Here is a 24,804-nt window from a genome sequence, read left to right as displayed (position 1 = left end):
CTTTCCTAATCGCAACTGTAAATCTTAATAGCTGCTTGATCATGGTTTTGAAATGAGCCCTGCTGCCTGTGGATGCTTGCACAGAGTCATTTGTGGCTGATGACACTGCACTTCTGAAACAAACTGGGTTTTATTTGAGGTTACTTAGAACCTCTTGGGGAAGTATATTTAAATCGACTTTTAAAAGCTTTTTATTTCTGGATAATTACAGATTCATAGGAAGTTGCAAAAAATAGGGCAAAGGTCCCGTGTACCCTTTACCTAGCTTCTTCCCATGGTAACATCTTACATAACTGTGGTATGATGTTAAAACTAGGAAGTTGACATTGGTACAATCCACCCTTTATTTTGATTTTGAATTCTTTTCTCTTAAAATTACTTTGAGACTGAGTCAGGTCTTGAAGCACAAAATGTTGATATTTAATATGGAAAAAATAACTCTTAGGACCATACCAACCGGCCTTCTAACAAGAGGACTGTTCTGTTGTTTGGGGTTTTAATATACATTCTCAGGATTTTAGAACTAAAATCCTAAATATAATCCAGCTTAGTTCTCTGCCAGCTCATCAGTCTTTTCATTATACCCAGTGTTTGGCCCTCTCCCCCTGCTTAAACCCCTCGGTGATGACCCTTCACCCCTGCCCTGTGTAGCTCATTATTAAAGTGTTCTTCCTTTATATGAGATCAGATCTGTTTGCTGATAACTCCACCCTCTGGCCAGGCCACATAGGGTAAAGCTGATCAGGCTCCCATGTTTTCTTCAGCTGTTTCTCATGTAACGTGTTCTTGAGCCTCACCCCACCCTCAATCCTTGAGTCCCCCATGTGAGCTTTTGTCTCTAGGCAAGTAAGTGTCATATTGTGAGGAAATTTGTATCCCTGGGTTACGAACTTCCATCCCTCAGCAAGAGAAATCATTTGAAGTAAATCTACTATTCCTTTTCATCTTGGAAACTTTTTCAAAAGAAAGGGACACAAATGACATCCACCTTAGAATTTAGCCTTTGCTTTTTGGTGCCTGTTTGGGGAGCCCTGATAGCTGATTATTTTCACTAGCTTGGAGATAAACTCCAGGAGTTCAAGCTGTTTAGGTAATTCTGGCTTTCGGCCCACCTGCCCCAGCTTTCCAGAACAGTAACTTCCACAAGAAACACTGATACTTGTCAGTCGCATATAGGAAGAGATTAGAAGGATGAGTGCCATTTATTACATTTTAAAATTGTAGCCTGGCTTAAGGAGGGGGATGGATTATTCCAGCATGTGGAGGCTGTGCACAACCAGATAGACTCATTAGCTAAACCTATGAGCCATGTGTTTGTCAAGCTCTTGTTGGTAGTTTTCTTTTTATGATACAGTCCCAAAGGAGGCAGATGAGGACTCAGTAATAATGAAATGTGCATCAGTTACTGAACTTTTAGCACATCCTGGGCACTGGGCTACATGCTCTCCCTATATTGACCAGAGGTTAAGTGACGTGTTCAGGCTCACACAGCTGGTCAGCCAAGCATCGAGGATTTCAGCCCACCCGCCTGGTCCCAGAGTTGGCTGCCTTCTTAGCTTGGCGCTCCTGCCTCCCCCAGTGCAGGTGCAGACGCTCAGCCAACCATGCTGCTTTATTTGAAGCAGCTCCCTATGCTTCATAAGCACAGGCTGCTTCACTTAGAGTGATGCTGATGGAAATCTAATCACTAAACGAAGAACAGGGAGAGGAATAAGGGCAGAGATGTCCATTCCCACTAGATCTGCTTGGAACCTCCTGGGAAGCAGCGTGGGAGATGTGGAGAGCACTGAGGCTGGCCTCAGAAAGTTCAAGCACTCTTTCTGCTCTGCCCTGTGCTTGCTGTGTGCCCGTGGGTGAGTCACTGAGCCCATCTCCACCTCCCTGACCTTACGGAGTTGTTGTTACAAGCATAATGCTTGGGAAAGTATTTTCTAAACTCTTCCATAGTCTGTAACTTAGGTCATATTTTTATTGTGCCTTTCATCATCAACACCCTTTCTCTGTCACTCTGCTCTGGCTTACCTGGCTGGACAAGCAGACTCAGGAGAATCAAGGGGTCCCTAAAATCCAATGTATGGAAGGTCTTGTTTTATTATTATCATTACAGAATTTTTTTTTAAAAAAGAACTTCTTTTAGCAAGTTATAGGACGTTTTGCTAAGGGAGCTGTCACAAAGTGCCGCACCTTAAGGACCCAGTTGACATTTTGCCACCTGCCCCCCTGGCTTTCCCTCCTGAGGTTGCACATGTACCAGGAACCGCCTTCACTGCCCATGCACACAGTCCCCAGCTCAGTCCCTTTCTCACGCACGATCCTCTTTAATACCCTTTCTCTCTCACCTTCTTTCCTGATTCCAGCCCAGATATTTGAGGGTAGTCTGCATTTCTTTTATTTATTTAGCTTTTTTTTTTTTGCATTTCTTTTACAAGAAAATAGAATTAATCATGATGTGAAATTATTAAGGTAAGTTCTACCTCTGTGACAGAGAAGAGGCAAGTTGTAAGGATTAAAAAAGCTCAATGAAATATAATAGGGATTTTTGGTCATTGTTAAAAATAAGGTTCCTCATCTGGGTAGCCACCAAACGACTCTCCAGCATCCTCTCTGATCTGCTCTCTGCCCCCTCTCTGCCTCTGTGGGTTCCAGGAAGTGGGACTCACAGAGGACTCAAGGTTTAGGTCAGTGCATGTGACTGTGAGTGACAAGCACAAGAAAAGCCTTTCCAGTACCCACAGTGACGGCAGGGGGTGGGGCAAAAACTCAGCGGTACCCTCTCTGTTTTCTGATGGAGGGGGCTACTTGGCCTACGAACTCAAGCCACACAGGCCAATCAACTTTGAGTCAATGTATGTTTATGTTGTGCTGACAAAAACGGTAGGGTTGGATGTAATACAGGGTTTCCTACTTTTTCTACCTTGTAGATAACTTGAGAAGTCTATTCAGTTTCTTCACTAATTCTTCATGCAGTTCAAGATGTGTAAAACTTTTTAATTCAGTGTTAGCTAATTTTATTTTTAAAAATCACCACATGCTAAACACTGAAGAAGTCTAATAATTCTTCACAGTGGTATAGACGTTATAGTTTACAAAGCCATTTAAAATATGTTGACTCATTTGGTATCTTAGCAACATTTTGGGTGGATTTTGCTTCTGGGCACTAAGCTGGGAACCTAACCGCTATTTAGAACAGGGCTTAGCAGACTATAGTTTGAAGGCCAAGTTTGGCCCACAGCCTGTTTTTGTATCACCTAGGAGCTAAGATTGGTCTTTATATTTTTAAAAGATTGTAAACAAAAGCAAACAGCCCCCAAAGCTGAACCAGTGACAGAATATGGCATGCAAAGCTGAAGATTTTACCATCTGGCCCTTTACAGAAGAAGTTTATGGACCCTGATTTAGAACATTATTTCTCTGAAAAGGTGTTATGAGTTCCAGAAAGCTTATTTACAAAATAGGTTTTTGGGTTATTGCATGCTTTTAAGTCATGGACTCTCTACGTTTTTGTTTTTTTTTTTTTGTTTTTTTTAAAGGAAGAGCCTCAATTAGCCATTTTTTTTTAAAGTACATTTTTTAAAATTAATTAATTTATTTATATTTATTTTTGACTGTGTTGGGTCTTCACTTCTGTGTGAGGGCTTTCTCTAGTTGTGGCAAGTGGGGGCCACTCTTCATCGTGGTGCGCGGGCCTCTCACTATCGCGGCCTTTCTTGTTGCGGAGCACAGGCTCCAGACGCGCAGGCTCAGTAGTTGTGGCTCACGGGCCTAGTTGCTCCATGGCATGTGGGATCTTCCCAGACCAGGGCTCGAACCCGTGTCCCCTGCATTGGCAGGCAGATTCTCAACCACTGCGCCACCAGGGAAGCCCAACTCTCTACGTTTTGAAAGGATTTAGTCATGTAGCCATGTGAGAAAACTCACCAATACAACATAAATAGTAAAGTATGTGTTATAATGTTCTATTCATACATGTCAAATGAGGGTATACAAATCCATGTTTATACATATGTAGAAAACTTCTAGAAGGATAAATACAAGTATGCTAACAATGGTTGCTTGGGGGCGGGGGCATGTTCTCTGGGGGCTTATTGGGGAAGGGAACTTTTCAGTTTATTCTCTTCAGTATGCTGTGGATTTTTTTCTAATCATGAGCACATGTTATTTTTATAGGTGGAACATAAGGAGAGTTAAATGTCCTACCTAACTTAAATAAGTTCGATTTATGTAAATATGTAACTTTGTCCTCGCGCCCCCCCCCCCCAAAATCTGGTAAATATAGTTAGAGACATTTTTTCCTGGAGCATCACATGTGGATCACAGAAACAGAAATCACCCAGGTCACACATCAGCTGTGGAGCTGAGCCAGTTTGGAGCAGGTAAACTGACTGGGCCTCGGCAGCTTGTTCCCAAGGATGCACTGACTTTTTCTGTTCTTCCCAGACAGGGTTTTGGATAAGGCATTGGGCCTCCAGGCAGAAGACAGGCGCCTGTGCGGGATGGTGTTGCTGGTAGAGGGCTGAGCTGCTGAGAGCGCCTTAGCTCCGTACTCACCAAACCTGTGCAGTTCGTCCAGGCCAGACAAAGGGATGGGTCTCTGCTTGCAGGATCATTTCACTCGTCAGCTCCTCCCACTGGTTCTCTGTCTGCTTGCATTTAGTGAGCTCACAGGCCATTTGACTGCTGGGGATTGCTCTCCCTGGATCCCCAGGGCTGGCCCTTACCCACCATCACAATGGGAACTCTGAGCTCAGTCAGCAGGAAAGGAGAGGCTCGGAGCTGGGGATCGGCTATTCCCACTGGGTCAGGGGACTGTGCTGAGATGGAAGTGGGGCAGACTAGGAAGAAGCGCAGGCTGGCACGGTCGCAGGTGGCAGAGCTGAGCCTGCGTTGGTGGTGGAGTAGGGCTGTCAACAGATTGGAGGCTCAGGCTCTGCCTGGGTTGGGGAGGAGTAGAGTTCAGAGAACTGGCAGAGTCAAGGCAGGACCGAGTCCCAGAGGGGTTAGGCTGGTTATCCAGGGACCTCAGGGACTTCAGGTCAGGGACCCCCTCATATCGGAGCTGGAGATTTCTCTTCCTTAGTTCTTTGCCCAATATCCTATCTTTGCCAAGATAAAAGGTCACATTCAAAGATACCTTCAATCTAGGAGGACAACACGAGTAAGCAGTGCTCACAAATGACAAGGCAAGGAGAAATCAAGTGACATAAAATGGATTGATTAGTGAAGCCATGCACAAAATATCTGCTGGGTCCTCAGGTGGGAGGAGCTTGGTCATCAGAGCTTGCCCTCTCTTTTCCTCTTGGGAATCCTACTACCACACAAACAAGCCTGAGTTAGCCTGCTTGAGATCATGGCTGAGTCTCAGCTGACACTGAACCAGTCACCAGACATATAAGTGAAGCCATCCTGTATCATCCAGCTGTATCTGAGTTGGCCTAGATGGCCCAGCCAACACAAAGAATCATGAGGGGAAAAAAATGTTTATTTTAAGCCACTAATTTTGGGATGATTTGCTATAAAACAAAAGCTAGCTTATACATTTAGCTACCACACTCTTGAGAGGAGCAGTGGAAAGTGAGTTTATGTAACAGGAGGGGTTAACATGACAAAATCCTTAAATGATAAAGGGGTTTTAGGGCAGGATGGATTTTTGTGATGAAAGTCATGAAAAAATAGTAATAAATAATAGCTAACATTTATTAAGCACTTCACTTTAGGTACGGAGCTAAGAGTTTTAATTAACATGGATTATCTCATTATGAGGAAAGATACTGTTATTTCCATTGTACAGTTGAGAAGCTGAGGATCAAGGACATTAAATTACTCTACAAGGTCTCATGGTTAGAAAGGGGGAAGACTTAGGATGTAAATCCTGAGTCTGTGAAACTGCAGAACCAACATTTTTTTTATATTTTGAAACTTAAAAAAAAATTATTTATTGGTTGTGCTGGGTCTTCGTTGCTTCAGGCAGGCTCCTTAGTTGCAGCTCGCAGGCTCCTTAGTTGTGGCATGCGAACTGTTAGTTGCGGCATGCATGTGGGATCTAGTTCCCTGACAGGGATTGAACCCGGGCCCTCTGCATTGGGAGCACGGAGTCTCATCCACTGCGCCACCAGGGAAGTCCCAGAACCAACATTCTTAAACACTAATAACTCTAGGGTTTCCGGCCTAGGAGAATCTACAAATGGCTATTCCATAAATTCAAATGGAAGAGCCATGAAGTGGAACTAAAACTGAGTTGACCAGGGAACTGAGGGGTGACTGAGTTCCCCTCAAATCACATCTCTGATTTCTGGATAAACATGGAGTGAACCCATGCATTTGTTTCTGTTGCTTGCTAAAATCCCAATAAATTGCAGCAAAAAGAGCAAATTAAACCCAAAGCAGGAATCAATGAAACAGAAAATTTTAAATAAATCAGTAAAACCAAAAGCTGGTTATTTCAGATTAACTTGATAAACTTCTGGCCAGACTGATTAGAAAAAAAGAAAAAACCAATTAACAGTATCAGGAAAGAGAGGTGACACCTCTATTAATTATACTGATATTTAAAAGGAATATTATGAACAACTTTGTGTCAATAAATTTTAAAAACTTAGATGAAATGAATAAAAAATATGAATATACAAATTACGAGAAGTCACTGAAGAAGAAATAAATAACTTGAAGAGCTTTTATTAAAGAAATTGGAATTGTAGTTAAAAACCTTCTCTCACAGAAAACTTCAGGTGCAGATGACTTCCCTGGTGAATTCTATCAAACAAGGAAGAAAAAAGAATTCTAAATAAACTCTTAAAATATTGAAAAGGAGGGAATACTTTCCAACTCATTTTATGAATGCAACATTACCATGATACCAAAACCAGACAAAAATATTACAAGAAAGAAAACTACAGACCAATATCTCTTATTTGCAAAAATTCTAAAGAAAATTTTAGGAAGTTTAATCCAACAACATATTAAAGGATAATATATCATGACCAAGTATGATTTATACCAGGAATGTGGAGTTGGTTTCACATTAAATAAATCAACATAATTCACCATATTTACAAACTGAAAAAGAAAAACACTATGTTCATTTCAGTAGATGCTGAGAAAGCATTTGACCAAATATAATACCCATTCCTGGTAAAAAAAAAAAAAAACTCAGAAAACCAGGAATAAAAGGGAACTTCCTCAATCTGATAAAGGCCATCTACAACAAAACCTACAGCCAGCATCATATTTAGTGATGAAAGACTGAATACTTTCCAACCTAAGATCAAGAACAAGACAAGGATGTCTACACATACCACTTCTATTCAATATTGTACTGGCGGTACTAGCTAATGCAGTAAGGCAAGAAAAATAAAAAGCACATGGACTGGAAAGGGAGACATATAATTTTCCTTATTTACAGATGACATGTCTATGTAGAAAATCCTCAAGAGTCTACAGAAAAAGCCACTGGAACTAATAAGTTTAACAAAGGTATGGAATATAAGGTCAAAAAACAAAAATTTTATCTCTATATATTAGCAATGAACAATTGGAAACTTAAAAATAGCATTCATGTAAAAATATGAAATAGGGATAAAATTTATCAAGATATGTGTAGTAGCTGTACAAGGAAAATTAACATTGCCAAGGGAAATTGAAGAAGGTCTAAGTACATGGAGAGATCTACAGTGTTGTGAATTGAAGGGCATGGTATTATTAAGATGTCAACTCTCCTCAAATTGATTTATAGATTTAAGGAAATGGAGTAGGTGGACTCTCTGAGGCAAGGAGCACTTCAATGGGAAAATCCTGAGGCTGGCTCTGCATCTCTACCTCCAGTATGAGCCTCAGTCCATGAGCAAGCTGCTCTTTAAGGCTTGGCCATTGCAGATTTTGGGCAACCAATACTCCTCAGGGCGGGGAGGGAGATTCCTTGGTCACTGGACCCCTTGACCGCTCAGACAGCCATTTAGTTTCTGTGCATCTTCCAGCTCACAGGCTCTCAGAACATCTTCCAGTTGTGGCTCAGGAGCTGTAGTCGTCTTGAACTTCTTCCCTGGACTTTTTGGCCTTTGAAGGAATCCCTAAATTAATCTCCAACATCCTTTTCCTAAAGTAGAAAGGAGATGCTCGCCTCCAGACCCTCTCCTCCGTGGTCTCTGCCTCTGGGGTACTGCTCCTCTGTGACTGGAGGCTGTTGGGACATGACTCCACTCTCACCCCTTGGGTCATGTCCTGCCATTGTTTGACTTGGAGTGACTCTGGACTGCCTCTTTTGTCCCCCATACATTCTCACTCTGCCACAGTTTGTCCATGATGATGGGTGTGAGGAGCTTAAAAGTTTGTCTGGTCTCCTCAGACTGAAGGTCCTGTGTGAACGATAACCAACATTTCAGGGCTGTCTGGCCTTCCTTGTTTACAGCTGAGGAACCGAGAGAGGACTATCCAAGATGGGGACTGAACTTTTGTGATCAGCTTATCTCCTGACCTGCCTAAGGGTTTCTTTCAAAGAGCTAAGCAACCTTGGTTTAGCCATCCCTGAAACATGGGTGGCTGAGAGAGGAAGGTGGACTGAGGAAGGGGCCATGATTGAGTCTCTACCAGCTAAACGGTTTTATGGGTTCAAGGAGCTTGAGAGGTAAGCTCTACCTTTGCTGTACCCCAAACCATATAATCTGGGCTTCTAGTGCTTGTCTAATGCCTAGATCAAGGAAGGAAAGCTTCCAAAAGGTATTCAGGCAGTGTTCCTGATTCATTGAAGGTGCCGAATTTCCAGTTTCCAAGTGGCCATAAGACTCCCCAGGAGGGGACAGTGTATAGGTGGCAACAAGCCATGAACCACACACTCCTACAGGGCTCCTGCTGGAGACATCTACCCAAGTTCTTGTCCAAATGAATCTTTAGGGTGTTTTCCAGTTGCCTCTGGTCTAGGTTCTCTGTTGAGCTCCCTGAGTGACATACCAGGTCACTTTCTGTCTCCTCAGAGTCAGACCCTAGACTCCTCACAGGATAGCTTTCTAAATACCTGGGTTATTTGGGGGCTCTTCCTCAGGCTATGCACCAGACTCTTTGTGGGTCACTTTGCCTGTCCCTTCACATGGAAATTTCCTGATTGCCTCAACGTCATGTGGCCTAGATTCTTCCTTGCTACTTTGGCCCCTACCACAGAGGTCTGTGAAGGTTCATGTTTGCCCTTTGGCCAAGAATTCCCTGCTACTTTGCCCTGAGGCTGTATCTGTGCCAGGTGGGCCCAGTGTTGGATGAAGCTCTTTCAAAGGTGGTGCTCCAGCTGCCGCCAGATCTCATTGATAATAGGAAATTCTCTAGCAAGGATGGAGCCTGGTACTTAGGACAGAGAGGCCATGTTGCACTGAGGAACATTGGGAGCTAGAGGATGAAAGGTTTCCTGAGCTCTTTGGACCCGAAAGAGTTCCAGCTGCTTCTGGAATAAGTGCCAGTCTTGGGGTTGAATTTCTTTTGGGATGAGAGACTGTACTTCATCCTTGGGTTCAGAGAAGGACACTCCACAGGCCCTATCTGGGGTGACAGAATGGGAGAGAGGTTGAAGGTGGGCCTGAGTTAGGGGCTGGGATTGGGGCAGGGTTCAAGGTCAGAGGGGGCTGGGGCTGGGGCTGCAATGGGGATATTTTAGCCTGAATATGGACTGGGCCCATTAGGGAATCCACTGAATAAGGCAAAGGGAGATGCTAGTGGTGGTCAGCCACCCAAGACCAGGACAGTAGCCCCAGGGACTCACCATGCAGAGAGGGGACACCCTGGAAGAGCTGGCTCCACTTCTGCTGCAAAGAGTCCCCTCAAGTTTTGGGGTTTGGGAACTGCCGAGGACTGCAGCTGCTCTGGTTTGTCTATGATGCTCCACAAGGCTTGGGAGCCTGTGGTGTCCTGTGTGTCTGCAAGAGACTAAAGTAGTCCCATCCCTGGTGTGATTCCATCCTTCGCGGCTGTTCTCCGGAACAGTAGTCGTTTATCTCCGTCTGCCTTCTCTCTCACCTAAGTGCATGCCACCAACCCATGGAAGATTCAATGGACATGGACATGAGCCCCCTGAGGCCCCAGAACTATCTTTTCGGTTGTGAACTAAAGGCTGACAAAGATTATCACTTTGAAGTGGATAATGATGAAAATGAGTACCAGTTATCTTTAAGAACGCTCAGTTTAGGGGCTGGCGCAAAGGATGAATTGCACATTGTTGGAGCAGAGGCGATGAATTATGAAGGCAGTCCAATTTAAGTAACACTGGCAACGTCAAAAATGTCTGTACAGCCAATGGTTTCCCTTGGGGGCTTTGAAATAACACCACCTGTGGTCTGACGGTTGAAGTGTGGTTCAGGGCCTGTGCATTATTAGTGGACAGCACTTAGTAGCTGTGGAGGAAGATGCAGAGTCAGAAGATGAAGAGGAGGAGGATGTGACTCTCCTAAGTATATCTGGAAAGTGTTCTGCCCCTGGAAGTGGTAGCAAGTTTCCACAGAAAAAAGTAAAACTTGCTGCTGATGAAGATGACGATGATGATGCAGATGACTATGATGATGACTTTGATGATGAGGAAGCTGAAGAAAAAGCTCCAGTAAAGAAATCTGTACAAGATACTCCAGCCAAAAATGCACAAAAATCAAACCAGAATGGAAAAGACTCAAAACCATCAGCACCAAGATCAAAAGCTCAAGAATCCTTCAAAAAACAGGAAAAGACTGCTAAAACACGGAAAGGACCTAGCTCTGTAGAAGACATTAAAGGAAAAATGCAAGCAAGTATAGAAAAAGGTGGTTCCCTTCCCAAAGTGGAAGCCACGTTCATCAATTATGTGAAGAATTGTTTCCAGATGGCTATTCAAGATCTCTGGCAGTGGAGGAAGTCTCTTTAAGAAAATAGTTTAAGGACTTCCCTGGTGGTACAGTGATTAAGAATCTGCCTGCCAATGCAGGGGACACAGGTTCGAGCCCTGGTCTGGGAAGATCCCACATGCTGTGGAGCAACTGAGCCCATGCGCCACAACTATTGAGCCTGTGCTCTAGAGCCCGCAAGCCATAACTACTGAGCCTGCGTGCCACAACTACTGAAGCCCGTGCGCCTAGAGCCCATGCCCCACAACAAGAGAAGCCATCACAATGAGAAACGCACACACCGCAATGAAGAGTAGCCCATGCTCACAGCAACTAGAGAAAGCCCGCGCACAGCAACAAAGACCCAACGCAGCCATAAATAGATAGATAGAGAGAGAGAGAGAGAGATAGAAAGAAAGAAAGAAAATAGTTGATATCTGGCTGTCCTTTTTATAATGAAGAGTGAGAACTTTCCCTACCATGTCTGATAAATATTGTCCAGGTTCCATTGCCAAGAATGTGTTGTCCAAAATGCATGTTTAGTTTTAAAAGATGGAACTCCACCCTTTGCTTGGTTTTAAGTATGTCTAGAATGTTATGATAGGACATAGTAGTAGTGGTGGTCAGACAAATGGAAATGGTGGGGAGACAAAAATATACATGTGAAATAAACTCAGTATTTTAATAAAGTAAAAAAAAAAAAAAAGTAGTTCCAGAAGATTTCATTGGTAGTCTGCCTCAGTTGCTTGGGAAGTGTCCCTCCTCCTTTTCCCTCTGCTCCATAATTTGGAAATGCACTCTTTTTGTGACTTGTATCTCCTGGAGCTCCTGGAGATCAGGGCTGAGGAAGAGAAGCTACCTCCTCAGTGCACCTGCTTGCCAAGTCCCCCAGAGACAGGCCTCTGAGGGAGGGGAGGGCTCAGGCGGAGGAGCTGTGGAAGGCAAAGGGACACAGAGGAAGCAGCAGCTTCCTCAACCTCCCCAGACATCAGAAGATCAGCTTCTACAGTCACTCTATCATGATCCTCCCAGCAGGGATCTTGCCGCAAAGTGTTATCATCAAGAAGCTTGCCCAGATGGCTGCAGACGACAGGATGTACAAGCTGCAGCTGGGAGCAGAATGAGGCTAGGAGGGCCCAGCAAGCCTGGCCCGAGTCACGTTCCCTACGTCACTGACTTCAAGATGCTTCTTTTATTCCTCAGTGAGGGATTTCTTTCACATTCCCTTCCCTATAGGATTACCCTCTCATGTCAACCTCGGCTGCACAGGGGCCCTGCAGTCACAGAGGCCGTACTAGGAAGAGGGGGAAGGAAAGAAGGAGAAGAGCTTCATCAATACCTGCTTTTCCAAAGAGTAAGCAGGTCCCACGTCACGTGCGCTCCTTTCTGGCAAACTCTCCAAGCTGGGAAAGCAGGAGACTTGGTTACATGCGGTGAAGGTAGGAGCAAAGGATCTTATAGGAGGCTGAGCAAAACTGTCCTCTGGGGGAGGCTCTTGGGAGACTAGACTCCAAGAGCCCCAACCATTAGTACACAAGGTCAAACAGTGACAACAATAGACAGGCTCAAGTATGGAATAGCATTTTACACTTTATCCCATCTGATCCTCATAACCACGCTGTGAGGGATGAAGGTTAGGTGTATCTCAAGGAGGAATCTGAGCCTTAGGAAAATTAAACAATTTGTCCCAAATCAGGACCCAAAAGGTCTGCCTCCAGATATCCTTTCCACTGTGTCTCACACTGCCACCTAGTGGGCAAGACCCACAGGCCCATTCCACCATTCTTCCATTCCCATGGATGGACCTAGCAGGGAACTGGAGAAGTGTTCTTGGTTCTGACTCCTTCCTATGACTCTCCCTGCTGAGAGCTTTGTTTTCTAAGAGGGATGAGCTCTAGCAGCTGACATCCTTAGAGACTGTGGATGTGGACCTGGGTCTTATGGAAAGGAGAGATTAAGGTTAACCCTTGAGAGCTCTGGACTGAATAGGCAGAACCTTACCTACCAAATGCTCCCTCTTTGTTCCTCTTCTTCCCTGCATTGATGCTGCAAAACAAAAAAGGAATGAGGGGCTTGACCTCAATTTTTATTCTCCTCTCTTTAGGCAGATCATAATTCACAAATAAATCTTTCTACTTTGCATTAACAGAGTTCTAATTTACTTCTCTTTTATTCATTTATAAAGTGGATAAAAATATTTTTTATTTTCTTGAAAACCTTACGGAAAGGTCTTCTGTGTGGGATCCACAGTTGATTTTCTTCAGTTAGTAGATTGACCTCTCCTGAGGAAGGGGACAAAATCTCAGATAGGATTTGCTCCAGACGGTGAGGTTCTGCTCCATGAGGACAGCACTGGGGCTCCAGCATCTGATTAGAAACTTCAGAGGCTCAGCATTGCTATTCAGATCAGCCCTAACACAGAGGAAAGGCTTGGCCAAGACACCTGGATGGGGGGTGGGGCTGGGGAATGACTAATGAACCAGTGTTGAGGACTCCTTCTTCAGTTTTTCTGAACTCTTAATAATCCAATCCATGGCCCCTGAATTGCGTGATTGGGTTTTTTCCCCAGACCCCACTACAACACCAAACAGATGGTCTGTGGATATTGGATAAAGGCCCTAGACGCTATACTTTAGCCCCTCCCTGCCCACAAAGATGATATTCTCTTCTTTACTCAGAGTTCCCATCTCAGTTGTCTCTCTGGGCCAACATAACTTAATTTAGAAAACTGGGAAGAGGGACAGGAAAAAAAACTCAGTTACTGCTGGGGGCTCATCTTCAGTTTCTCTAGGGTGGTGGTTGGGGGGCTGGGGGGACAAAGAGTGTAGGTGAACTATAGCCTCTAAGCCTAGCAGGTCCCTCGACGCTTTCTAAATCCCTCTACCCTTCTCTGGGCCTTTTTTATTCTCTACTCCATCTTTTCATCATATCACATATATATCTTATGCTATTTCCTGTTTCTTCCGCCTAAAACCTAGATATTAACTGGGTCCTTCTTTACCCCTGGGAGATCTCAACTTGAATCTCACCAGTTCCACAGCTTTTGAAACTCTGAAGTTCTCCTGTAATTTTTTGTTCATTTCCAGGGATTTACGCTGAAGTCTTTAACTCCAGCTTCTCCGCATAATCTGTTTTTGCCTTGCATCAACACAGACATACAACTCATCCCTGTCCCCTTCAACATTTCCAGAAAAATCCATTTTCATATAAAAGAATTAGTAAGCAATGCAGCCTTTTTAAAAGATAGTGTGGGAGTGACCCAAGGGAGAGAGGCCCATGGCATACACCATGGTAAACAACTTAAAAGTCCTCTCTGATCAATTCCTTTTCTCCCAAAGTCCCTTTTGTGTTGCTGTGCACCTAAAGGCTTTCAACTCTCCTTCATTCACCCCTGCAGTGTCCCACCCTGCTGGTCCTGGTTCCTCTCTCCTCTCTCCCAGGCGCCTCCCCTTTCCCCAGCATTATAATGCTTCTCCTTTATTACACAGAGCAATTCCCCTCTCCTAAAGCCCTGCCCCAACCTGCACATTCAAACCCATCCTGGCTTGAAGAGTAGGAGAGGCCTTCTCTTTAAGCTATTCCAACTTTTAAAGAGAGCAGTTGGAGTTATATATGAAAATATACTTTATTAATTTTGAATCATGCCTATGGTGACTTCTTCTATGAAGGATTTCTTGATTTTTCTATCTACTTTTTATATTTCTACCAAACTCTCTATTGAAATCTCAGTATTTTTTTTTCATTTGAGATCAGGCATTTCATGTAACTATTCAAATTTTCTATTTTTTTACAGCTTTACTGAGGTACAGTTGTTTAAAATGTACAATTTGATGAGTTTTGACGTATACATATACCAGTGAAACCACCACAACAATCAAGAAGTTGAGAAAATCAACCAATTTTCTATAAAACAAGTAAGTTCCAGTCAAGAAGTCCAACTGATAAGCCATAGTGTATATTCCCATACTGGTAGATTCATATGAGATTGAGCAGGTGTGACCCTGCAGAGGCCAGAGGTGCAGAGATGGGAAGCACAGAGTTATACAGTGGACATTGGGACTGACGGTTAGTGGGGCCACTGCTGCTTCCACCCCTTGGTTCCCAGGCCATCCATCCTTCCTGCTGGGGCACACACACCTATAGGGGGTCTCTGATTTAACAAATGCACTGCATCCTGAAGAATGGCACTCTATTCTTACAGAGTGCCTAGTACATTGGTTGTGCCTTTAGAAGGGCATTTCAGCATTCTGTGAGGCTGGCCGCCTCCAGGTGCATTATGTGATATCAAGCTGTGCATCCCACGACCATGGGCTATTCGCATACCTTGTTTACTGGTCATATGCTGTGCTTGGTGGGATTCCATGCCTATGGATTGGGTAAGTCTCATGACCATAGGGGGTCAAAAGTAATAGGATGAAGATAATGGGAATCGTCTTGAGAAAATAGAGGGTGTCAGTGTACAATAATAGGCAAGATGAGTGGTAAAGCAAAGGGAAAGAAAAAGGATTCTGTAGAACCAGAAAGTTAATTTTGTTCTGTCATCTTGGAAAGAAGCTAACTACTTCCAAAGTCTGCAAATTTTGGAAAATTCCTAAGAATTCTCAATCTGAGGTCTAATGGAATGGATGGCTTGTAGTCCGGAGAACGTGATGTATGTCTTTTCAGTTGGCAAACACGTATCCAAGGATTAACACTTTGGAGTTTCATGCTATGTCAATTGTTAATAGTGGCTGATGAGACCCTTTCTATTGAGGCTCAAGGGCAGTTTTCCTCTGATGCTTTTCCCAGATATCAAACCCCCATATTTCAGATCATGAAGAGGCTACGTAGGTGGGTGTTTTGGAAATTGCTAAAAACAAAGCCAAAAAAAAAAAAAGTTTCAGCGACTACCTTTCCTTCTTGTATGCCCGTTTCTTCCACAAATCTCCCCAAGGCGGGGAGTGGGGGCGAGCCATTTCTTAATCATATCTGTCTTCCTTCTTCTTCTCCAGAGATCCACAAAGGGCGGGTGCAGGTAAATACTTAGAAAAAGGCATTGAATCGCATGGCATCGTGCCCGCCTTACTAGCAGTGGGCTCGCTCTCAGCCAGCCGCTGCTCGTTCTTTCCGCGTGTCCAGCCTGGTGGATCTGTGCCGTGGCATGCACTGCCTCAGTCCTGAGAGCCTGGCCACATTCCAGGGCAGGACTCACTGCTTGACGAAGCCAGAGGAACGCCTGCAGCAGATGAGCACGTCCCCAGCCAGGGTGCGAACGGTAGTGAAATCACTGCCGCTTCCTGTGAGGGGTCAAGTGCCATGACCCTAACAGGAAGATGCTCGTGGCTAAGTTAGTAGAAACAGATTTTCCAGAATGCAGAGCCCTTGCATCTTACTCTATCCAGGGTCATCACCGTTGGAGGGTCGCTTTTTTCTCTTCCTTTGACTTCCAACATCGTGAGACTGCATTTGTAAGGAAAGGTTTTCTTGTAGCCTCACTTGCTCAACAGTGGAATGGGACGCCATGGGGAGTTTGAGTTCCCTGCCTGGGGTGCTGGATACCATTTTGGCAGAGATGTGTGGAGGTGGGGAAGAGGACTCCCAGCCCCCAAGATGCTATGAGTCTCTGGTGCCCATTGTCCCTAGGATACTGCCAGAGGTATGCAGTCTGATGCAGATTTTGCAATGCAGCTTTGAGGTTAGTGATGCAAGTTCATTGAGTAGAAAACGTGGCTGGTGAGATGGACCCCAGGCTGCTGCTTGGGCTCCAAGGGCCTGACTCACGCCTCACAGCCCCTGCCAGCGTTTCAGAGGGAAGCAATGTTGTCTCTCGTTCCTCTTCCTCCGCTCATCCCGTCAAGGTGGGCGGCTGGTCTTCAGCCCTCCTCTCCTTGATTCCACACAACCCCCCTGGGAAACCTCAGCCACACCCCTGGCTTCAACCCCTGCCTCTGTGATGATAAATGCTAATGCTGTGTCTCCAGCCTTGACCTCATCCCTTAGCGAACAGACCCACGTAACCAGCAATTTATTGGACATCTTCATATCGTCTGTCCTACATCTCAAACTCGATGTATCCCAAACTAAGATGTTTTCTCCTGCCTTCAAACCTGACAACCCTCACCGAGCCAGCCACCACATACAGGAAGCTTCCTCCACCTCCCTCTCAATACCACTTCTCCCTTGTGTCCACAGCCTACGTGTTCCGCCCTACAGTGCCTCTTTTTATCAGCCTTTTTTATTCCAGTTCTGTTGCCACTGATTTCATTATCTCTTTCCTGGGCTTTATTGCGTGGCCTCGTGGCTGGTCCCTTTGTCCCAGCTCCCTCTTTTCTAAGCACCACACTCTATGTTTGGTGGGTCTGTAAATGGACAAAACAACTTTAGAAAACTAGCACTGTCTATTCAAGTAGATATATGCATACCCTATGACCCAACAATTCCACTCCTAGATATGTACACAACAGATGGATAAAAGCACCCATAAAAGCACCAAAAGTCATGTGCAAGAAAGTTTATAGCCCCAAACTGGAAACTAAATGATGCCCATTAATAATTGTGATACCTTCATACAACGGGATATTAGCATAAAGATAACTAACAAACTACTTTTATGTATAGCAACATGGATGAGTCTTGAAAACATTGCTTTGAGTGAAAGAAGCCAAATGCAAGAAAATAGGGGAAAATAATTTATGGTGTTAAAATCAGGATAGTGCTTTCTCTTGTGATTGGGTAGTTCCTGAAAGGGGTCCAAAAGGGATTTCTGGAGTTTTTAGTAATGATTTCTTTCTTTAGCTGGGTGTTATTTACATAGGTGTGGTCAGTTTGTGAAAATGTTTGCACTTTTCTATATGTATGCTATCCTTCAATAAAAAGTTTACTAACACCCTCCCACCCACCTACACACCAAAACAAAATTCCTTCCATGTTCCTCATAACCAACAGAAACATTTCCAAACCTTGGCAGTACATTCAGTGTTCTCTGTGGTATGACCCAGGGCATCTCCTTCCTGTCTATGGCATGTGTGCCATCTACACTAGGTCATGCCCCGTTCTCCTTGCACATCTCTGTGCCCTTGCTTTTGTAGTTCCTTCAGCCTGGAATTCCTCTCTCTCCTATGCTGCAAATGCCATCTCTGCGAGGCCTCCCTTGATTTCTCAGGCCAAACAGATCTCTACTGGGCTTGCATTCCCATGGCATGCTGCTTTTCCCTCTCTCAGGGCCCTTAGCTCTCTCTGCTTACATGTGTTTCCTTGACTGGTGGTAAACCTCCGAGGTAGTAGGAACAGTGTCTCCTTCACCTTTGTAAAATTTCCTGGAGTCAGTGCTGTGCTTGCTACAGTGCTTGAGCTAATGAATATTGAATGCGTGCTCTGAGTTAAGCCTCACTGCCAGAAAGCCAAGACATCCAGCTTGCCTCCAAAAAGCTTTTGCCAAGAGCCAAGTCCCTTTGCAAGTAAGCACATCCTGCCATCCTTTATTGGCTGCTGACAGCCGAGCAGATGTAAATGTGTTGTGCAGCATTGTGGGCATGTCCTATTAGACTCGGTGAGACTGAGCAGCCCCACTAACATGAATGAGCCATGCAAATATGTGGTTAATGACGATGTCGCTCCGTGTCCATTCTTAATCCCAGATAATTAGTAGATACATAATTGGTGGAAGAATGGGAGGTGCTGATGGATGTCCCATCACTTGGGTGAAGCTAATGATCCTCTATGGATTAAGACCCACCTTCTGTAAGTGTTGATGGCTCCTATTTGAAATGCTCCTTTTGAAAGGGCCTAGATCCAAGAAGAGGTGTCAGGAACTCCAGAGTGGGGCACTAGCATCAGTACTAATTACCTGGGTTTCTTCCATGGAAGGTTGGTGGATGGGCCCCACTGCCGCCAGCCTAGTGCAGGCAGCTCAGAGTTCTGTACTGCCCCTGACCTGGTGGGTAATCTTGAGTAGGTCCTTTCTCCTTTCTTGGTTTTGCTGTTTGTCTAATGGCAAAGGGTGGAAGGAATGGGGTGGACATGCTGACTCAAGAACCCATTGTAGACGAGAGTCTCCCTACTCTGCTCCTTCTTGGCTATGTCAGAGGCATGGTTAGTTGGCCTGGATGTCAGGGTGCTGTGAAGGGGACGTTCTGGGGGTGAAAGCAGACATCTAAGATGTGTGCTGATAGTATCTTACTGTGTGCATGGTGACCCTGGAGTTGCATATCCTGACAACCCTGGGTTCAACAACTTTTACGTGTAACATTTAACAAACAATTCACGCTCAAAAGAATGGAACTTAAAGGAAGCTCTGCCATGGAACTGGGTGTAGAGGAATGAGCACTCGACTAGAAGTCAGGAGGCTAGTTTTGAGGCTGTTACCATAGGTGGTTAGATCACAATCTCTCTGAGCTTCAGTTAGTAAGAAATTTATATAGGTGTGGATCTAAGACTTCTGAATCCAAGTCCAGTGATCTTTAAAAAAAGTTTTTGGTGAAATATATCATCCATATAAAAGAAGGAATTGATGCAATACACATCATCATCATCATCAAATGAGCATCCTTGAAGCCACCACCCAGCTTAAGAGATCAGAATATTGTCATAGACCCCTTAGGTTCCTCTCCCCTTTTGCTTCCTAATTCCTCCCCGTCCAGGATAATCACTAACATAATTTTGTGCTAATCATCCCCATGTATTTCTTTAGTTACACCGTGGTGGTATAGAGGACTGACATTCAGCCAGTTGCTCAGGTACAGTATTTCCCATTGTTTACAGCTGGTGTCTGTTTTGGTTGGCTGGGCGTCCACTCTGATCGGTTGGTGCCTGGCTGAATAGTCAGCAAATATTTCTAATATCACTCCTATATGTATAGATCCCTAAACAAGAAAGGTATTGTTTAGTTTCATCCATTTAACACTTTCTATGACTGAAATAATAAGGCATATATTCCTCTGTGACTTATTTTATGTTCAATATTTTGTTTTTGAGATTCACCCATGTTGATGTTTGTAGCTGTAGTACATTCATTTTCACTTCCAAGTAGTATTGCATTGTATGAAAGACCACTATTTATGCACTCTGATGTTGATAGACATTTGTGGGTTTTTTTTCAGTTATTTACAATTATGAACACACTGTTGTGAAAATTCTTGCACATATCTTCCGGTGTACAATGGCAAGATGTGCTGCATCTATGTTTATGTTCTCTTTTTCCATAATTAATTGTATTTATTTGAGCCTTCTCTCTCAGTCTCTTTCCCTTTTGATTAATCTCATCAGAAGTTTGTCTATTTTATTAAGCTTTTCAAAAATACAGATTTTACTTTATTGATATCTCTATATTGTATTTTTACACTTTATTAATTCTTTCTCTTATCTTTATTATCTTCTTTCTTTGGATTTATTATTGTTATGAGTTCTAATTTCTTATGTTAGATTGCTTAGCTAATTAATTTTGAAAATGTTCTTTTTAAGGTAAATATTAAGGCTATAATTTTCCCTCTAAATAGCACTTTAGCTCTATCCCTCAGGTTTGATATGCCATATTTTATTTATGGTTTGATCTTAAATATCTTACTATTTCTATTAAGACTTCTTCTTTGAGTTGTTTGGAATTGTTTTAAATTTTCCAAACATGTAGCGTTCTTTAGTTTTCTTTTTTTTATCTTTAGTTATTTTTGTTGTTGTTGTTGTTGTTAACTTAAGTGCATGATCAGAGTTTACGGTCTGACACCAATCTTTTGAGGCTTGTTTTATGGGTTAGCGCCTGGTCAATACTTATAGATGTTCCATGTGTGCTAACAAAGAATGTTTTCTCCTATTCCTGGGTTCCCTATTCCTTGAATGACCTTAGGCTTGTTAACTGAGCTGTTCAAATATTCCCTATGCTTATTGATATTTTTGTTTGATCTATTATTATTGAGAGAGATGTGTTTACTGTGATGGTGTATTTTATTTTATTATTTATTTATTTATTATTGAAGTATAGTTGAATTACAATGTTGTGTTAATTACTGCTGTACAGCAAAGTGACTCAGTTATACACACACACACACACACACACACACACACACACACACACACACATATATATATATATACACACACATACGTTTTAATATTCTTTTCCATTATGGTTTATCACAGGATATTGAGTATAGTTCCCTGTGCTATACAGTAGGACAGTGTTGTTTATCCATTCTATAAAAACAAGTTTGCATCTGCTAATTCCAAACTCCCTATCCAACCCAACCCTCTCCCACCCCCTCCCCACTTGGCAATCACCAGTCTATTCTCTATGTCCCTGATTCTATTTGTTTCATAGATAGTTTCATTTGTGTCATATTTTAGATTCCACATATACATGATATCATATGGTATTTGTCTTTCTCTTCCTGACTTACTTCGCTTAGTATGATAACCTCTAGTTGCATCCGTGTTGCTTCAAATAGCATCATTTCTTTGTTTTTTATGGCTGAGTAACATTCCATTGTGTGTGTGTGTGTGTGTGTGTGTGTGTGTCCATTCTTCTGTCGATGGACATTTAGGTTGTTTCCATGTCTTGGCTATTGTGAATAGTGCTGCTATGAACATTGGAGCGCATGTATCTTTTTGAGTTATAGTTTTGTCTGGATATATACCCAGGAATGGGATTGCTGGATCATATGGTAATTCTATTTTTAGTTTTCTGAGGAACTGCCATACTGTTTTCCACAGTGGCTGCACCAACTGACATTCCCACCAACAGTGTAGGAGGGTTCTGATGGTGTATTTTAATTCTGCCAACTTTTGTTCTGTATATATTTTTTTATATTGGAGTGTAGTTGCTTTGCACTGCTGTGTCAGTTTCTGCTGTACAGCAAAGTGAATCAGCCATATGTATACATATATCCCCTCTTTTTTGGATTTCCTTCCCATTTAGGTCACCACAGAGCACCGAGTAGAGTTCCCTGTTCTATACAGTAGGTTCTCATTAGTTATCTATTTTATACATACTAGTGTATATATGTCAATCACAATCTCCCAATTCATCCCACCCCTGCCCTTTCCCCCTTGGTATCCATACGTTTGTTCTCTATGTCTGTGTCTCTATTTCTGCTTTGCAAATAAGATAATCTATACCATTTTTCTAGATTCCACATATATGCATTAATATATGATATTTGTTTTTCTCTTTCTGACTTACTTCACTCTGTACGACAGTCTCTAGGTCCATCCACGTCTCTGCAAATGACAAAATTTCGTTCCTTTTTATGGCTGAGTAACATTCCATTGTATATATGTACCACATCTTCTTTATCCATTCCTCTGTTGATGGACATTTAGGTTGCTTCCATGTCCTGGCTATTGTAAATAGAGCTGCAATGAACATTGGGGTGCATGTATCTTTTTAAATTATGGTTTTCTCTGGGTAAATGCCCAGTAGTGGAATTGCTGGGTCATATGATAGTTCTATTTTTAGTTTTTTAAGGAACCTCCATATGATTCTCCATAGTGGCTGTATCAATTTACATTCCCACCAACAGTGTAAGAGGGTTCCCTTTTCTACACACCCTCTCCAGCATTTATGGTTTGTAGATTTTTTTGATGATGGCCATTCTGACTGGTGTGAGGTGATACCTCATTGTAGTTTTGATTTGCATTTCTCTAATAATTAGTGATGTTGAGCATCTTTTCATGTGCTTCTTGGCCATCTGTATGTCTTCTTTGGAGAAATGTCTATTTACGTCTTCTGCCCATTTTTGGATTGGGTTGTTGTTTTTTTTGACATTGAGCTGCATGAGCTGTTTGTGTAATTTGGAGATTAATCCCTTGTCAGTTGCTTCATTTGCAAATATTTTGTCCCATTCTGAGGGTTGTCTTTTTGTCTTGTTTATGGTTTCCTTTGCTGTGCAAAAACTTTTAAGTTTCATTAGGTCCCATTTGTTTATTTTTGTTTTTATTTTCATTACTCTAAGAGGTGGGTCAAAAAAGATCTTGCTGTGATTTATGTCAAAGAGTGTTCTGCCTATGTTTTCCTCTAAGAGTTTTATAGTGTCTGGCCTTACATTTAGGTCTTTAATCCATTTTGAGTTTATTTTTGTGTATGGTGTTAGGGAGTGTTCTAATTTCATTCTTTTACATGTACCTGTCCAGTTTTCCCATCACCATTTATTGAAGAGGCTGTCTTTTCTCCATTGTATATCCTTGCCTCCTTTGTCATAGATTAGTTGACCATAGGTGCGTGGGTTTATCTCTGGGCTTTCTATGCTGTTCCATTGATCTATATTTCTGTTTTTGTGCTAGTACCATACTGTCTTGATTACTGTAGCTTTGTAGTATACTCTGAAGTCAGGGAGCCTGATTCCTCCAGCTCCGTTTTTCTTTCTCAAGATTGCTTTGGCTATTCGGCATCTTTTGTGTTTCCATACACATTGTAAAATTTTTTAATTCTAATTCTGTGAAAAACGCCATTGGTAATTTGATAGGGATTGCACTGAATCTGTAGATTGGTTTGGGTATTATAGTCATTTTCACAATATTGATTCCTCCAATCCAAGAACATGTAAATCTCTCCAACTCTGTGTGTCGTCTTTGATTTCTTTCATCAGTATCTTATAGTTTTCTGGATACAGAAAACTTTCTTTTGCCTCCGTAGGTGGGTTTATTCCTAGGTATTTTACTCTTTTTGTTGCAGTGGTAAATGGGGTTGTTTCCTTAATTTCTCTTTCTGATCTTTCATTGCTAGTATATAGGAATGCAAAAGATTTCTGTGTATTAATTTTGTATACTGCAACCTTACTAAATCCATTGATTAGCTCTAGTAGTTTTCTGGTGACATCTTTAGGATTTACTATGTATAGTATCATGTCATCTGCAAACAGTGACAGTTTTACTTCTTATTTTCCAATTTGGATTCCTTGCTCTATATATTTTAAAGCTAAATTGTTAGGTGCAGACAAGTTTAGAATGTTATTATGTTCTTGGTGAACTGAAAGTGTTATAAAGTGACCCACATTATCTCTAGTGAGGTTTGGTTTGTTCGTTTGTTTGTTTGTGTTGGGCCATAAAAGATTTTGTCTGATATTATCACAGCTACACAGGGTTTATTTTATTAACCTGATTTTTTTTTTTTTTTTTTTTTTGGTCTCTCACTGTGGCTTATGGGATCTTAGTTCCCCTACCAGGGATTGAACCCGGGGCCACGGCAGTGAAAGCGTGGAGTCCTAACCACTGGACCACCAGGGAACTCCCTAACCTGATTTATTTTTATGTCAAAACTTAATACTTTTAAATAATTGTAGATTCACTTTTAAGAAATACAGAATTCCCTGGTTGGGGAACTAAGATCCCACAAGGTGTGCAGCACAGCCAAAAAAAAAAAAAAAAAGACAAAGAAAAAAGAAATAAGAGAGATCCTATGTACCCTTTACTCAATTTCCCCCAATAGTAACATCTTATAAAACAATAGTATAATAACACAACTAGGATAGCAACGTTCATATACTCAAGATACAGACCATGTCTATCACCGCAAGGATCTCTCATGTTTCCTTTTATATTCACACCCACTTCACTCCCAACTGCACCCTCTCCTTAATGCTTGTCAATCTCTGAGCTGTTGTTCTCCATTACTATAATTTTTTCATTTCAAGAATGTTATATAAATGGAATCATACAGCATGTTACCTATTGGAATTGGCTTTTTTCACTCAGCGTAATTCTCTGGAGGTTATTCCAAGTTGTTGTGTGTATTGGTAATTTATTCCTTTGTATTGCTAAGTATTATTCCACAATACAGGTGTACCAAAGTTTAACTATTTACCCATTGGAAGACATCTGGTTTTTTTTCAGAAGTTTCGGTATTACGAATAAGCTGCTATAAACATTCACATACAGGTTTTAGTGTGAACGTAGTCTTTATTTCTCTGGGATAAATGCCCAGGAGTGCAATTGCTGAGTCACATGGTTGTTACATGTTTAGCTTTATAAGAAACTGCCAAACTGTTTTCTAGAGTGGCAGTACTATTTTACATTC

At 42.5% G+C, this 24,804-nt stretch overlaps 1 pseudogene across 1 annotated transcript in view; it reads left to right on the top strand.

The window, feature by feature from the left end:
• Positions 1 to 3,529: 3,529 nt before the first annotated feature.
• The window catches only part of LOC309634233 (nucleophosmin pseudogene), a 30,589-nt pseudogene continuing 9,314 nt past the window's right edge, over positions 3,530 to 24,804 (top strand). Inside the window, exon 1 of the transcript XR_014249592.1 lies at positions 3,530 to 14,737. The product of XR_014249592.1 is annotated as a nucleophosmin pseudogene (transcript). The remainder of the gene's footprint in view (positions 14,738 to 24,804) is intronic.

This window comes from Balaenoptera borealis (genome assembly GCF_965194805.1).
Source record: "Balaenoptera borealis genome assembly, chromosome: 8".
Taxonomy (NCBI): Eukaryota; Metazoa; Chordata; class Mammalia; order Artiodactyla; family Balaenopteridae; genus Balaenoptera; species Balaenoptera borealis.
The sequence above is the reverse complement of the archived record's forward strand: the minus strand, read 5'-3'. Positions and strand labels throughout refer to the sequence as shown.